Genomic DNA, 13,941 nt, shown 5'->3' with positions numbered 1-13,941 from the left:
TATGACCCCGCAATCGCACTGCTGGGGATTTACCCCAAAGATACAGATGCAATGAAACGCCAGGACACCTGCACCCCGATGTTTATAGCAGCAATGGCCACAATAGCCAAACTGTGGAAGGAGCCTCGGTGTCCATCGAAAGATGAATGGATAAAGAAGATGTGGTTTATGTATACAATGGAATATTCCTCAGCCATTAGAAATGACAAATACCCACCATTTGCTTTGACGTGGATGGAACTGGAGGGTATTATGCTGAGTGAAATAAGTCAATTGGAGAAGGACAAACATTATATGTTCTCATTCATTTGGGGAATATAAATAATAGTGAAAGGGAATAAGGGGAAAGGAGAAATAATAAGTGGGAAATATCAGAAAGGGAGACAGAACATGAAAGACTCCTAACTCTGGGAAACGAACTAGGGGTGGGGGAAGGGGAGGTGGGTGGGGGATGGGGGTGACTGGGTGGTGGGTACTGAGGTGGGCACTTGATGGGATGAGCACTGGGTGTTACTCTGTATGTGACAAATTGAACACTAATAAAAAATAAATTTATTAAAAAAAAAAACTTACCTTTCAGTAAGTTTTCAGTAACATTCCTCTCTCATCTCTAGATGGGTTAAATGTTCCCTTTGGGGATTCCACAGAGCCTAATGATGATCTCTATATAAGCCTCAACTTAGCCATGTAGGTATGTTTAGTTTTCTGTTTCCTCTGCTTAACTTTGAAAGTACATTCCAAAACAATGGGGGTCTATCTTATTCACTTCTTTATCCACAATATGACAACCTAGCTCAGGGGTGACTGAATGCATAAAGTCTTGAATAGGTAGAAAGATGGACATATCCATAGGGAATAATTCTGGGAGGTAGAAAAATGGACCCATGCAATGCAAGATGACAGCTAAATAGACAGTGGCTATTAAACATTTACCTAGAACCTTAAAAATTTATATAAATTCAATAGGAAGCATGGCTGCAATTCATATTTTTAAACTTTAATTGGCTCATGAGGCTAATCCCTGACCATATCCCTGGACTCTATCCTAATCTCAATGACCTTTCTTTGACCTATTGAGAAAATTTAATCTAAATTCAGGGCCTTCTTTCTACCTCCTTCACTTAAACTCAGCAAAGGCAAAATGGGCACATCACAACCTCCTGTGTGCTTGGCCTTAAATGACAGTGATTCCTGATTCAGAACTTTACCTCAGCTCCAAAATCCGGTCTCAGAAATCAACCATCATCCTCTGCTTTCGGTTTTTAAGATCTTCTCCATGGTATAAAACATCTTTAAACTAACTTTCATGTGAACAAAGACTGGGTTTGAATTCAAACTCTACCATCTGCCAGCTGAGTAATCTCAAGTAAGACATTTAAGTTCTCCAAATCTTAGAGATATTTAAGTGTTTATTTAAAGTGTTCTTATTGATAAAATGAAGGTGATCACAGTGCCAACCTGAAAAGGCTGTCGTGAGGAGTAAATAAGACAAGGAATAAGAGGTTCTTAACACTGTGCATGATACACAATGGAAATCAATATGTCACTAAGATCTGTCAAAGACATCTGTGTTCTAACAGAGAATGAGAGCAGGGCCTAAAGATTAGGCAATGGCAAAAGTCTTAATTTGCAAGAAATGAGAAAGCATGGATCCAAAAATATATGCTGTAAGATACACAATAATGCCCAGCAAAGTCATAGGAAATATCTTAACGAGACAGTTTATAAGCCCTTAGGAAAAAAAGTGGTAATCCTGAGGACCCAAAGTGGACTTATAAATGACAAACACTTGAGGTTAACCTTAACTCCTTCATTACATTTAAAGTCAAATGCATGCATTAATAATCACAATAACAGCAAACACTTCTATTGTACTTACTATGTGCCAGGAATCATTCTAAGCACCTTATACAAACTAGGTGATTCAGTCCATAAGGAAGCCCTAAGAGGTTGGTACTATCAATATCTTCAATTTACAGATGAAGATACTAAGGCACAGAGGGCTTAGGTAATTTGCCCAAGGTCACACACAACTATGAGACGTATCAAAGATCCAAACTGAAGAAATGCAGCTCTAGAGCTGGTATTCCAAGAATTACACTAAACCGAGTATACACACCTCCCCTCTGCTCTTGCATTCCCACAGCAGACAGTGCTAGTCAATCCCAGCTTTCATTGTCACTGAACAGAGATACAACCTCAACATTCTTTTCAGGGTGGTACTTCAGAGGAACCACACCTAAGTTGTGGCCATTATTACACCAGAGGAAACTCCTTTGCTGTTTCTGCCATTGGCGTAACATATTCGAATGGCCATAAGATAGTAAACAAAATCTACTATGATATTCTTATAAATTAGGTGAGGAAAAGCCCCAAGATAGATTTGTAGTTGGTTGACACATGTAAAAATGTCATACATCTCACTAATGAGTCAATGCTCAACTCATCTGAGGAGATCTCCAGGAATTAGACAAAATGATTTGCACTTTAGTTGGTTTTACATAATATGACTGGTCAAGGATTTGCACGAAAGCCTAAAGCACAGTATCTGGCAAGTACACAACTGAGTCACACAGAAGAACATAGTTCAAAAGCTCCTCTGAGGCTACAAATCCTAGGGAGTCCTCAGGGGCCAAGTTTTTAGTGTCTAAACATAGTTTCATTGAGCCTGTATATACCCAGGCTTGTGTGAGATCCTGAGGGCAGCAATGGAGGAAGAAGGATCATAAGAGGAAGCAGAGCCCTGCCTGGGATGCTGAGAGCCAGTTATATCAAAGTAAACCTGAGGCTCACCAGACAGATCCCAGTACCTAGCCACAGGCTATTAATTGTGTCAGCTCTCTGGACAGGGTAAGTTGTACTCAGAGGACTTGGATTCTCACAAAATGTGTCCATAGCCCAACCGACTCCTCCTCACTTCAGAGTGAAGATGGTCCCAGGATAATAAGACTGGGAACAATGTCCCGAGGTATCAAATACCATCCTATACAAGAGCCCTACCTACATATACATAATGAGGAAAGTAAGTAGGAATAATGCTGGTCAAAAACAGTGAGGCTTTTAAACTGCTGGCAGGAAAAGGCTCCTTGTGCAAAAAGAGGAACAAAATGCTCCAATCCACCATTTTTCTTTCAGCGCAACAATGCAACAGCAATGACACCCATCTGTTTGTTGATTTCTACGGCAGGAAATGAGGTGTCCGCAGAGACCCTGGATGAATAATGCATAACATTTGCAAACAAAATCAACCCTCAATTAACTGTTCCAGTAGAAAGAGGCTACAAGAATCTAAAATATTCGACAATCCTAGAAAAATCCTATTTTCTTTAGAAATATAGGAGAGGTAGATGGTAGGAGATTCAGTCACACGAATTCATGAACCACCATACTCACATACGCACAACGACATGCAAGTACATACACACAGGTTACATAAGTTCCAATTCATAAAGTGACTGGCCTTCCTCAGGAGAGTACTGCATTCCCTGTCACTGAAGGTGGGTAAGGAAGGGTAGAAAATGCTCGTTGTAGATACTGGAGAGGGGATTCAAGTATCTAATAGAAGGACTCCCTTCAGGCTTCCCTCAAATTCCCTAGAATTTTGCTTCTGGATTTGCTTAAATTTAGCAATAGGCTGTGTCCTACATCGGTGTTCCTTGTACTGTGTAGTATACCAGACAACCCTCAAATATGGTCTCCTTGAACCTGTGAATTGGGTAAAATAACCATAAAACAGCAGCACATTCTATTGCAGTTATCTGTGGGCTTGCTTTCTGACAGATGTTGGCAGACTCTCAGCTACTATAGGAAATTAGGTTTTGTCAGACAGCTGGAATACATATGAATGCATATTTATCCATATATACCCCTATTCCTCACATTAGTGACAGCCCACAGATATTAAAGAACTTGCCAGAGCTCACACAGCTGGTTAAAGGCTTCACTGAACAGGAACCCCATCCTTCCACTCTCTATCCAGTACTCTAGCCACTTCCTTAAATGGTAGGAAAGGAGGCTGTTTATTTATTTAGTACGATCATATCCTCTTTCTTGGGCTCACATACATACCTCTCTGTCTTTTAGTCACCAGGACAGGAGAGCGATGCTGCAAGCATGCATTGGTGCCTCTCTCAGGAGGGCAGATATAAAATATACATGTACCCCACTTTGCCACAAAAAAGGCAAAGAGCATACCAGTTATGCTGACTCATTGAGATTTGACCTCCTATTCCTCTGGGGACATACACAGCATCATGAAAAGTCTACATCCCAGATCAAGAGGACCTATTACTTCTCTTTAGTAAGAGCCTTTTAAAGGCAATGAAGAATGTCTCCCACCAATTTCTGATTTATGTGTCACATCAAAAATATAAGTATCAAGGGTCCACCTTTGATACGTACTGAATGGAGGCAGAGGATCAAAGTTTACTACTTAAAATTTTTTTTAAAAGATAGAAGAGAGAAAAACTCGAAAAAGATTGCTGAGCTCAGGACACATGGATACCAATATTCTCATTCTCTTTATTCCCATGGCTGTGGGCTGCACAGGGATGCCTCTTAGGCAGGGAAGAGAAGACAGGATTACATTCCTGCATTACTCTCCTACCCTGAGGCACAAAACAGTGCTGAGTGAGCACCCACCTGCTGGGAGTCTGGAGCAGTACTTGGCCTCCACCTGCTGCTCCAGTTAGGTGTTTAGTCATTGCAACACTCCTAATAGGCTTGTGGTCTCGGAATAGACGGGGAGAAATACCCTACCCAGACACTAACTCCAGGCAGGTGGAGGGTGGTAAGCAATGGAGGGGGTTACAGGTAGTTAAATGAATCAAACAATTCATAGTTATATCTGCATTCCACATAAGAAATAACAGTAAATAAATAAGCTAATTCCAGAGGGATTTAGTAGCTTGCTGAAAGCCAAAAGCCAAACAGTGACAGAGCTTAATAATTTAACCATCAACTCTCTCTGATCTCGAGAGCAGAAAGATGGTTACATCTAGCAGATCAAAATGAACAAAACTCAACCCCCGCCCCTAACCAAAGTCTTATAGTCTTCCTTTCAAGGTAGTTGAGGAACCACACCTAAATTGTGGCCATTATCACACAGAGGAAACTCCTTTGCCATTCCTGCCATTGGCATGACATATTCAAATGGCCATAAGATAGTAAGTAAAATCTATTATGATATTCTTATAAAGAAAAGCCCACTTTTGAAGATTTCAGAAGTGCTTCTAAAGGAGGTAGCGCGGCATAATACTGGGGCACAGCAGGGAAGAAGGAAGGGAAGGCCATGAGTGGGGGAGGAGGCAGGGGAAGGGGTGAGGAATTTGCTGGTGTGACCTATCAGTGCCTGGGGCTGCAGGAACCTAGCAATTTCCTTTCCCGATTCCCCACTAAATAAAATAAATGCCTCTGCCTCATGTCACAGTTTGCATTTTCAATCTGATTCATGGGGAAAGCATTGGCAGGTAATCTTTATCCGTTTCAAGTGTTTAACTTTTCACGCAGAATACTAACGACAAACGAGCGGAAGGAGAAACATCAACCTTGGCATTAAGAACAGAATCGTTCCAAACAAAGAAACAAATGAAACTTTCCAAGGCTTTCAACACTTTTATATTTCCTATCTTTTCTTCATTGTTCATTTTTAGTAGTGTCTCGCCAGCCATGAGGGATATGCCCTAAGGGAGAAAACCCAAAACTGACAAATGCCACTTTAGTACAAAATGTCCCCCACTGGATGTCTCTTTTCTTGCAGAGAGCCATCACTTTCTCCAACATCTTCACCTTTTGTTCCATTCTGTCATCAACAGAAGCTTCTTCCTTGCTTTTGGAGGCCCATTTTGTATTAGGAAATTATGTGTTTGTGCCACCCTTAGATTACTGTGCTATGGAGCTGAGGATGTGGGAGGTCAGCCAGCCACCAGCCACTCCAGAGACTCACTTGTACACACAGAACTTCCAGCATTCTTACAGTGCCCGAATCAAAGTTGTGCTTTGTAAAATTACTACCTGATAGGCACCTTTGACCTTATTGCACAGATGAGGAAAAATAGGCTCAGAGAGTTAGATGTCCCACAGCTGAGAAGTGAAGTGACTGGAAATCTTCCCCACAGTCACATCACTGCACTTATCCTCTAGCACACTTGCACTCATCTTATTCTTGTGGCAGACCACAGATGTCACCTAGTCTCTGTAGGGAGAGCACAGATTTTAGGGTTTCTGGAGTGGTGGCTTCCTGGAGGCTTCATTGGTAGAGAATGGGCAGATACAGCCAAAACACTCAGGAAGCCTGTGAGCTTGTGGAAGCCTGTGAAGGAGGCAGCACCTTAGACAGTGGAAACATCCAGAAGAAAGCTGGGGTTAGGTCAGGGAAGCTGAGGATCCTAGTAGACCAAAGGAGTCATGGGCTGGAAGAACATTTGTCTTAATGAAGAAAGGAAGGGAAGGAAAGTGAGTTGGGATGAACATGAGACCAAGCAGGAAACTGCATAGATAAGTTGAGACCCACCATGGCTCAAAGAAAAGGGTTGAAGCTGGACACCTGGTTGCTGTCTTCCAACATTCACTCAATGTTGCCCAGGTACCCAATATGTGCCAGCTGCCCCAGGAAGGTCCTGCAGGTCCAGAGATGATGAGCACATAGTTTTTGCAATTGTGGAGTTCATTCTGGAGATAAGGACGAGTGAACAGACAAGCACAATACAGTGAGTTAAGTGGGATGAGGACAGAAGATACAACTGCTGTCAAAGCCTAAGGAAGGGCTCTCACTGGGCCTAGGAAGGGAAGAAATTTCAAGGAAGATTTCCGAGGTGCCAATATCCTCTCTTCCATAAGGCAGTAAGAAAGAAGACCAAGAGACTGGAATGTGAACCCCAGCCTCACTACAGTTCTGCAACTTGAGTCTACATTAAATATTTTGCTCTTAATATCCTCATCTGTAAGATGTGGAGAACATGCCTCATGTCGCTGAATTGTGAAAAGAACACATATAATCATGTCTGCCGCAGTAAGTATATGTTAATTCCTCCCTGCCAAATAATCAGGAATACTCAAACTTATATGCTCTGGGCCATTTAAGAAGCTAAACATGAAAACCCATATATTTTTCCTCAGATTTTTTACCAGCTTTTAAAAAAAATAACTATTCAAACTTAATTTTGTAAAGATCTATTACTATTTATTTTTTTAGAGAGGGGAGGAGAGTGAAAGAGTATGAGAGAGTGAGTGCAAGCGGAGGAAGGGGCAGAAAGAGAATCTCCAGCAGACTCCCTGCTGAGTGCGGACGATAACCCAATGCTGATTTCTGGACCCTGAAATCATGACCTGAGCCAAAATCAAGGGTCGGACACTGAACTGACTGAGCCACCCAGGTAGCCCTCAAACTTCATTTTTTAAAAAAACAATCTATATGTAAACTCTTATTTCTTCTTTCTATCCACCCTAATAATCTTTTCTATAATACCTATGTTATATCAACATTATACCTCCGCTTGAGTATTTCTAGGGCTTACTGTTAGGTTTTGAAGGGAATTTCTAGGCCTTTTAAAGGTTTGAGCTCATCCTTAAACTTTTGTGATTTTTTGTTAACCAACAGATTCAGAAAGTCACATATACCACACAAGTCTTTCTGTGCTTGTGGCCCAGAGGCCATTGAACTGGTGACTGCCATGAAGTATGAAATACCAGGATGGTGAAAGTGTTAGCAAACCATAGCCTTGGTTCGATGAGTAGCTACTGCCTAGTAGGTCCTGTGTTAGACACATTTACAAACATGCATGATGCTATTTCAGCCTTATAACTAGCTTGGCTAGGGAGATATACTTAACCTGTTATACAGATGAGAGAACTAGCCAATAGTTATACAGCTAGTAATAAGCAGAACCAGGATTGAAAAAAAAAAAAACCAAAAAAACAGGTCTTCCTGACATTAAAGATCACACTCTATTCCCAGTATACCCTGACTTCCTCCATCTGCATATACATTCATATCTCAGTTCACCTGTTTAAAGGTTATGAAAGTAAGTCTTAATTGACTCAACATGGCTGCGGTGTCTAACAAAAAGTTGGAGTTTTTTCCCCCAAATTCCCATTTTCTCCAACCTATAAACTAAAAAGAATATCAAGTTCATAACCAGTTCATAAAAACCATCCCAGAAATAAATGATTGCATTTATTATCATGACTCTGCTAATGCTATTGATTTCCCCCCTACACACCATTTCCCTCTTCTTTGCTCTCTTTATAGACCACTAGCAGCAGGAAAGCTTGCCATTAACCCCACAGACAGCACTAATAGATCACTGTGCTGTCACTTGCCCTCTTTTGTGAGTGAGCATAATAATTCCAGGCTGTGGTGCAGCTTCTCACCTATCAGTCATCAAGGCCCCCTATCGAAGACAATATACTCATTACATGGAGCTCCTCAGATAGGCTGCTGTCAGCTTGCAATCCTGATTGAAAAGTCACCTTTAATTTTCTAGTGCTACCAGCAGTATATTGTATCACACTTTGGTTCTGTGTTAGCAAAACTATGGGTCAATCCTGCCCCAACCATCTCTCCTAAACCAGGAGACAAATACTGTGCTTTGGGGTAGTTCCAGATTCTAATCACCAATTCTTCAATCAACCAACCAGCAAAAACTAGTTCAGTGTATCTGTATTTACCTCCTTGTTAAGGAGATAAACCAAACACAGAGGCAAAGTTAAGAGTCAGAGTTCATTATTTGCTGCTGCAAGCCCCTCCTGATATTGATTTGCAGGAGGATGGGAGAGGGTGTTCTGTGAGTATGGAAGATGAGCTCAAGTGGACTAGAAGGAGTCCCCAAATGCCACTAGAGTACACGGTAATCCCTACTCTCCCCACTTCCATTGTCCCTCCTTCCTCTTCAGCCCTGTTACCCAAAATTGAAGTTCACAGTTGTTCCTTTGCAGAAGAATTTCTCCACCAAAACTTCTCAGGGTTGGTTCATTTCCCTCTAATTCCAACCACTTCCCCTGAGTTGGAGCTGCAAGCTTTAACAGCCACAATCAAATCTGGATGGATGCTAGGACAGTCCACCTGTAAATTATCAAACAGCTATGTCCCAGGAGAGGAGCAAGTCAGCCACTCCAAATGCTGGCAGCTACAGGTAGGCAGGGCATTGGATATAGGATGAAAGGACACAAGAAAAAGGGCTTTGTGGCAGTGGATAGAAGAATCCTTCAGGGTTGAGTATTTTCAAACCATGAGGACTGAGTGGGTTTTTTCCCCGTCTCCTCTAATTGAAGGAGAGGCTGAGAAATCCCTCCCACTATAGCATGATGGTTTTTTACAGAAAAGCCTCACCAGCTATGCAGGACAAGCCCTTCTCCTGCTCTACCCATGGCTGTCTAAGAGAACTTCAGGTTCACTATCACCATGTGTAGTTGATTAGATCTTTTTTTTTTTTTTTAAGTTTTGGTTCTTTTTTTTTTTTTTAATTTTTATTTATTTATGATAGTCACACACACACACACACAGAGAGAGAGAGAGAGAGAGAGAGAGAGGCAGAGCCACAGGGAGAGGGAGAAGCAGGCTCCATGCACCGGGAGCCCGACGTGGGATTCGATCCCGGGTCTCCAGGATCGTGCCCTGGGCCAAAGGCAGGCGCCAAACCGCTGCGCCACCCAGGGATCCCTTAAGTTTTGGTTCTAATAAGTTTTCTGTGCTTTCCTTTTCATTGAGGGAATTTGGCCTTTTCCACTCATCCTAGAGCTTGTTGTCATTGTGAGTTCAATGTGGAAAATGCAACTCAAGCATCAAATACTGGGGAGCCAGAGCAGAGAAGACAGGTAACAGGAGCTTCAAAGCAGAGTGCCTGGCTGAGCCTCGCTGGATGTGTGGAGCATCACACCAAAGTAAGCCAGCTTTGTGTAAGGCAGCATTTGGAGCTGTGAACCCACAGATGCAAAAACTGTGGTTTCCATTTTCATGGTGTTCTCACCCTTCAAGGTGTCCTCGGTCAAGCTGGGGAGGCCAGAGAGAGCTATAAAAATATAGAAAACAATTCACACTGCATAGGCTAAGTGCCAAATAAATCATGCAGGCGTTCACTGCCGTTGAGTTCGCAGGCAGCACACTGTGGCCCAGGGGGATCAGGGACATTTTCAGAGAGAATCTGGGACTTGAAGGGTAGAGAAGCCACCACTGGGGGGAGGGCAGTCACTGACCACACAAGCGCATTTCCATGCAAGCTCTGTGAGAGCGTGGATGCTCACGGAGGTACCCCTAGTGCCTAGAAGAGTCCCCAGCACATAGTTGGCCCTCAATAAATATTATATGAATGAACAATACAATTTTTACTGAGCTCCTACTAGGTACCAGGCATTGGAGTTATAAAGATAAATAAGAATTCTTCATCTCAAGTAGCTCCTAGTACAGCTGGAGAGACAGAAGAGTAAGCAAATGGGTTCAATTTAGAGTGTTAGGTGCTACGGTGAAGCTGTACTCTGGACATGCATAACCACCAGCCCTGAGAATATTCATCCTTTTGTCTGTTATGTCATATATTGGGAATAGAAAACATAGAGACCCTTCACATTCAGACTATGTGAGTGAGAGCATGACAAGTTCAGATCTAATAGCATGCTCTTAGGCCCTGCAGATCAAAAGCATTGAAAAGAAGGCCTACCATTTGACCCAACAATTATTTTAGAGATTTATCCTAAGGTTATAAAGAGTAAAGATGTGCATATCAAATGAGCTCTACGGTTACTGCAGCACTGTTTATAGCAGAAAGGAAAAAAAGAGAGAGAGAGGAAGCCCAACAATACAATATTGGCTAAATAAATTACGGTACATTCATACAATGCAGCTATTAACATACTACACCAGAATACGTACTAACAAAGAAATATGTCTCTACTACATAGTGACTTGAAAATGTAAGATTCAAAAGAAAATGTACATGGTAAGATCCATTTTGTAAAATGCATTTCTCCTTGGGAAAAGTCTAAAATAAAATGTACTTAAGAAGTTAAAGTAAGGGACACCTGGGTGGTTCAGCAGTTGAGCATCCGCCTTCAGCTCAGGGCGTGATCCCAGAGTCCTGGGATCAAGTCCCCCATCGGGCTCCCTGCACGGAGCCTGCTTCTCCCTCTGCCTGTGTCTCTGCCTCTCTCTGTGTCTCTCATGAATAAATAAAAACAATCTTTTTTTTTTTTTTTTAAAGTTAAAGTGATTATCTATAAATGCTGAAATTGTAGGAGGGTTATCCAGGATGAACATGCATTAATTTTGTATAAGAAAAACCTATTATTTTAATTTTTAAAAAATGGACAGTCTCTCCCACTTCATACATGCTCTGAGCAAACACCACAAACTAAACTGGCTGCCTAGCTTCCGTGAAATGAGTGAAGATTCCATGGCAATTGGGGCCGTCTCCCCTGGGGACAGCCCTACAGCTGGGATCACCCGTCCCAAGCCTGCCTCAGTCCTTGGCCAGCTGTAGATTTAGCAAATTCCACCAACTGACACCTGGCAAGTTAGATCCCTAACACTCAGAATCTCTGGACCATATCTTCTCCCCATTTCTCCTCTCACTACGTATCCTCTCACTACCTCAAGCTCAAATGACCTCATTATAAAACAGAAAGCTCTAGAAACTCTCAAGTTTATTTATTATTTATTGATGATCTCTGGAAAGGACATGTGCTGGAGCAAATTCTCTCTCCAGCTGACTTGAGTAATTTGACAGCAAAGAGATTACCTCCGAGCGGGCAGAGAAAAACATGCTGCGGGACAACACAATAATGAAAACCTGTGTGCCAAATCATGACCAGCGTCCTCATTTTTCTCCTTAATATTTGCTAAGGATGAACCACCCAGATGGGCTTGTTTTATGATGGGAATCATAAAGGGGCCGCTTACCGACAGGTCTGCCCGTCAAGTGGAGTATGGGAGGCTGGCGCTGACATCCATCGGCTGCTCAAATGACATGTCACTCACATCCACGGGCAGGCCCTTCCTTCAGGCTATTTTTGCATTTTTATAAGTCATTTTTGCCACTCTGACCGTAGGCCATTGCTCCTTGTGGTGGGTGGCTGAAATGAAGAAAGCTAGTGACCAGAGCCTGGGTTTGTTTTCAAAACTCACCCAGGAAGTCTGGAGAGGGCACTTTCATTCGTGAAAATGAGCACAAAGTAGGAAGTGAAGGTATGACTGCAGGGCAGCAAGCGCTGGGGCCACTGAGTGGTGATGATACGGGACCCCCCTCCCTCTGCTGACACCACAGCTCCCTTGTTCACATCCCTTGTGGCATGAAGAGGAGAAGATGGCAGAGCTGAGCTTTGGCACTGGGTTGGGCTGGGTCCACCCTTCCTCCCTCTACGCCCACAATTCCAGCACGCAAATTGTGTGACATTGGGCCAAGTCTTTAGTCTCAATTCCTTCATCTGTGAAATGGAGAAACAGACACAGCCTGAGTAGGGAGGGTGTGGGGAGCTGCGGTGATGAGGGGTCAGCTCCTGCTACAAGGTCAGGAGTGGTCAACAGGAGCCTATCTCTCCTTGACATCAGAGTATCAGGATTTATGGAGAAATCAATCACCAAAGGATAAACCACAGAAATCCCTCATGTGTGTGTAGAAGTTAAGATAACACACCTCTGAATAATCCATGAGTCAAAAAAGAAATAATACAAGCAGAAAATATTTTGATTCAATGATAATAAAAAATATACAGATCGAAACATGCAGGATGCAGCTGAAACAGAATTTAGAGGAAAATGTAGAGCCTCATGTGAAAAAAGAACAAAGATTAATGAGCTAAAATGTCCATCTCTCTAAACTGGAAAAAGAAAAGTAAAATAAATCCAAAGGGGGAACAAAGGAATAAAGATCAAAGTAGCCATTAATGAAATAGTGAGCATAATTTAGGGAAGGTCAAGAAAGCCAATAGTAGGCTCTTTGAAAAGGCCAATAAACATGATAAGCTTAGGCAGCCCCGGTGGCCCAGCAGTTTAGCGCCACCTTCAGCCCAGGGCGTGATCCTGGAGACCCGGGATCGAGTCCCAAGTCGGGCTCCCTGCATGGAGCCTGCTTCTCCCTCTGCCTGTGTCTCTGTCTCTCTCTCTCTCTCTCTCTCTCTCTCTCTCTCAAGAATAAATAAATAAAATCTTAAAAAAAAAATGATAAGCTTCTCAGAGCACCTGGGTGGCTTAGTCGGTTAAGTGTCTAACTCTTGGTTTTAGCGCAGGGCCTGATCTCAGGGCCTTGAGATTGAGCTCTGCATCAGGCTCCACACTCAGCAGTGAGTTGGCTGGAGGTTCTCTCCCTCTCCCCTTCCCCTACTCATTCTCTTGCTCTCTAAAATAAATAAATACAATCTTTTTAAAAAATGATAAACCTCTTGCCTAGCATGGCACGATTGAAGTTCCCAGAGTTGAAGCCCTGGCCTCTGCTCCAGCAGGAAGAAAATGAGGGGAGAGACATATGTCCGTGAAAAGTAAAAGAGATTTGGGGCAAGTGAGCACTCCAGGCAGGAGGTACAGAGGAGAAATAGCCCCCGGGCTGAGGAAGCCAAGGAAGCCACTCTGGTGGGGTTAGATGTAAAACCTGCAGGCTCCCACCATGACAGCTTTTATTGTCCACAGGGACTCAGATGACCTGAGAAAAGACTGCATCTCATAGTGGCCACGAGTGCAGGGTAGCGAGTCAAATGGAAGTGAGCTTGCATTCCATCTCTGCACTAACTAATTTTGTGACTGTGCAAATTGCTTACCCCCTCCGTGCCTTTATTTCCTCATCCATAAGATGGAAGTAGTAAGAGTACCCCCTTTACAAGGTTGTCATGTGCATTAGAAGAGATTGATACAAAGTGCATGCCCAGTTACCTTGAGTATTACTATGAATATTATTATTTTTACATTTCTACGAACACAGTTGAAGGAACCAATTTGCACAGGGAGACAGAACTGCATTT

General features: G+C 42.7%; 1 protein-coding gene across 1 annotated transcript in view; it reads right to left on the bottom strand.

Annotated features, from left to right (window-relative positions):
- CLSTN2 (calsyntenin 2) overlaps positions 1-13,941 on the bottom strand; it is a 483,511-nt gene that overhangs the window by 463,250 nt on the left and 6,320 nt on the right. The gene's annotated exons all lie outside the window — the stretch shown is intronic.

Source organism: Canis lupus, chromosome 23 (genome assembly GCF_011100685.1).
Source record: "Canis lupus familiaris isolate Mischka breed German Shepherd chromosome 23, alternate assembly UU_Cfam_GSD_1.0, whole genome shotgun sequence".
Classification (NCBI taxonomy): domain Eukaryota; kingdom Metazoa; phylum Chordata; class Mammalia; order Carnivora; family Canidae; genus Canis; species Canis lupus.
Note: the sequence above shows the minus strand (reverse complement) of the source record. Positions and strands in the feature narration are given on the sequence as shown.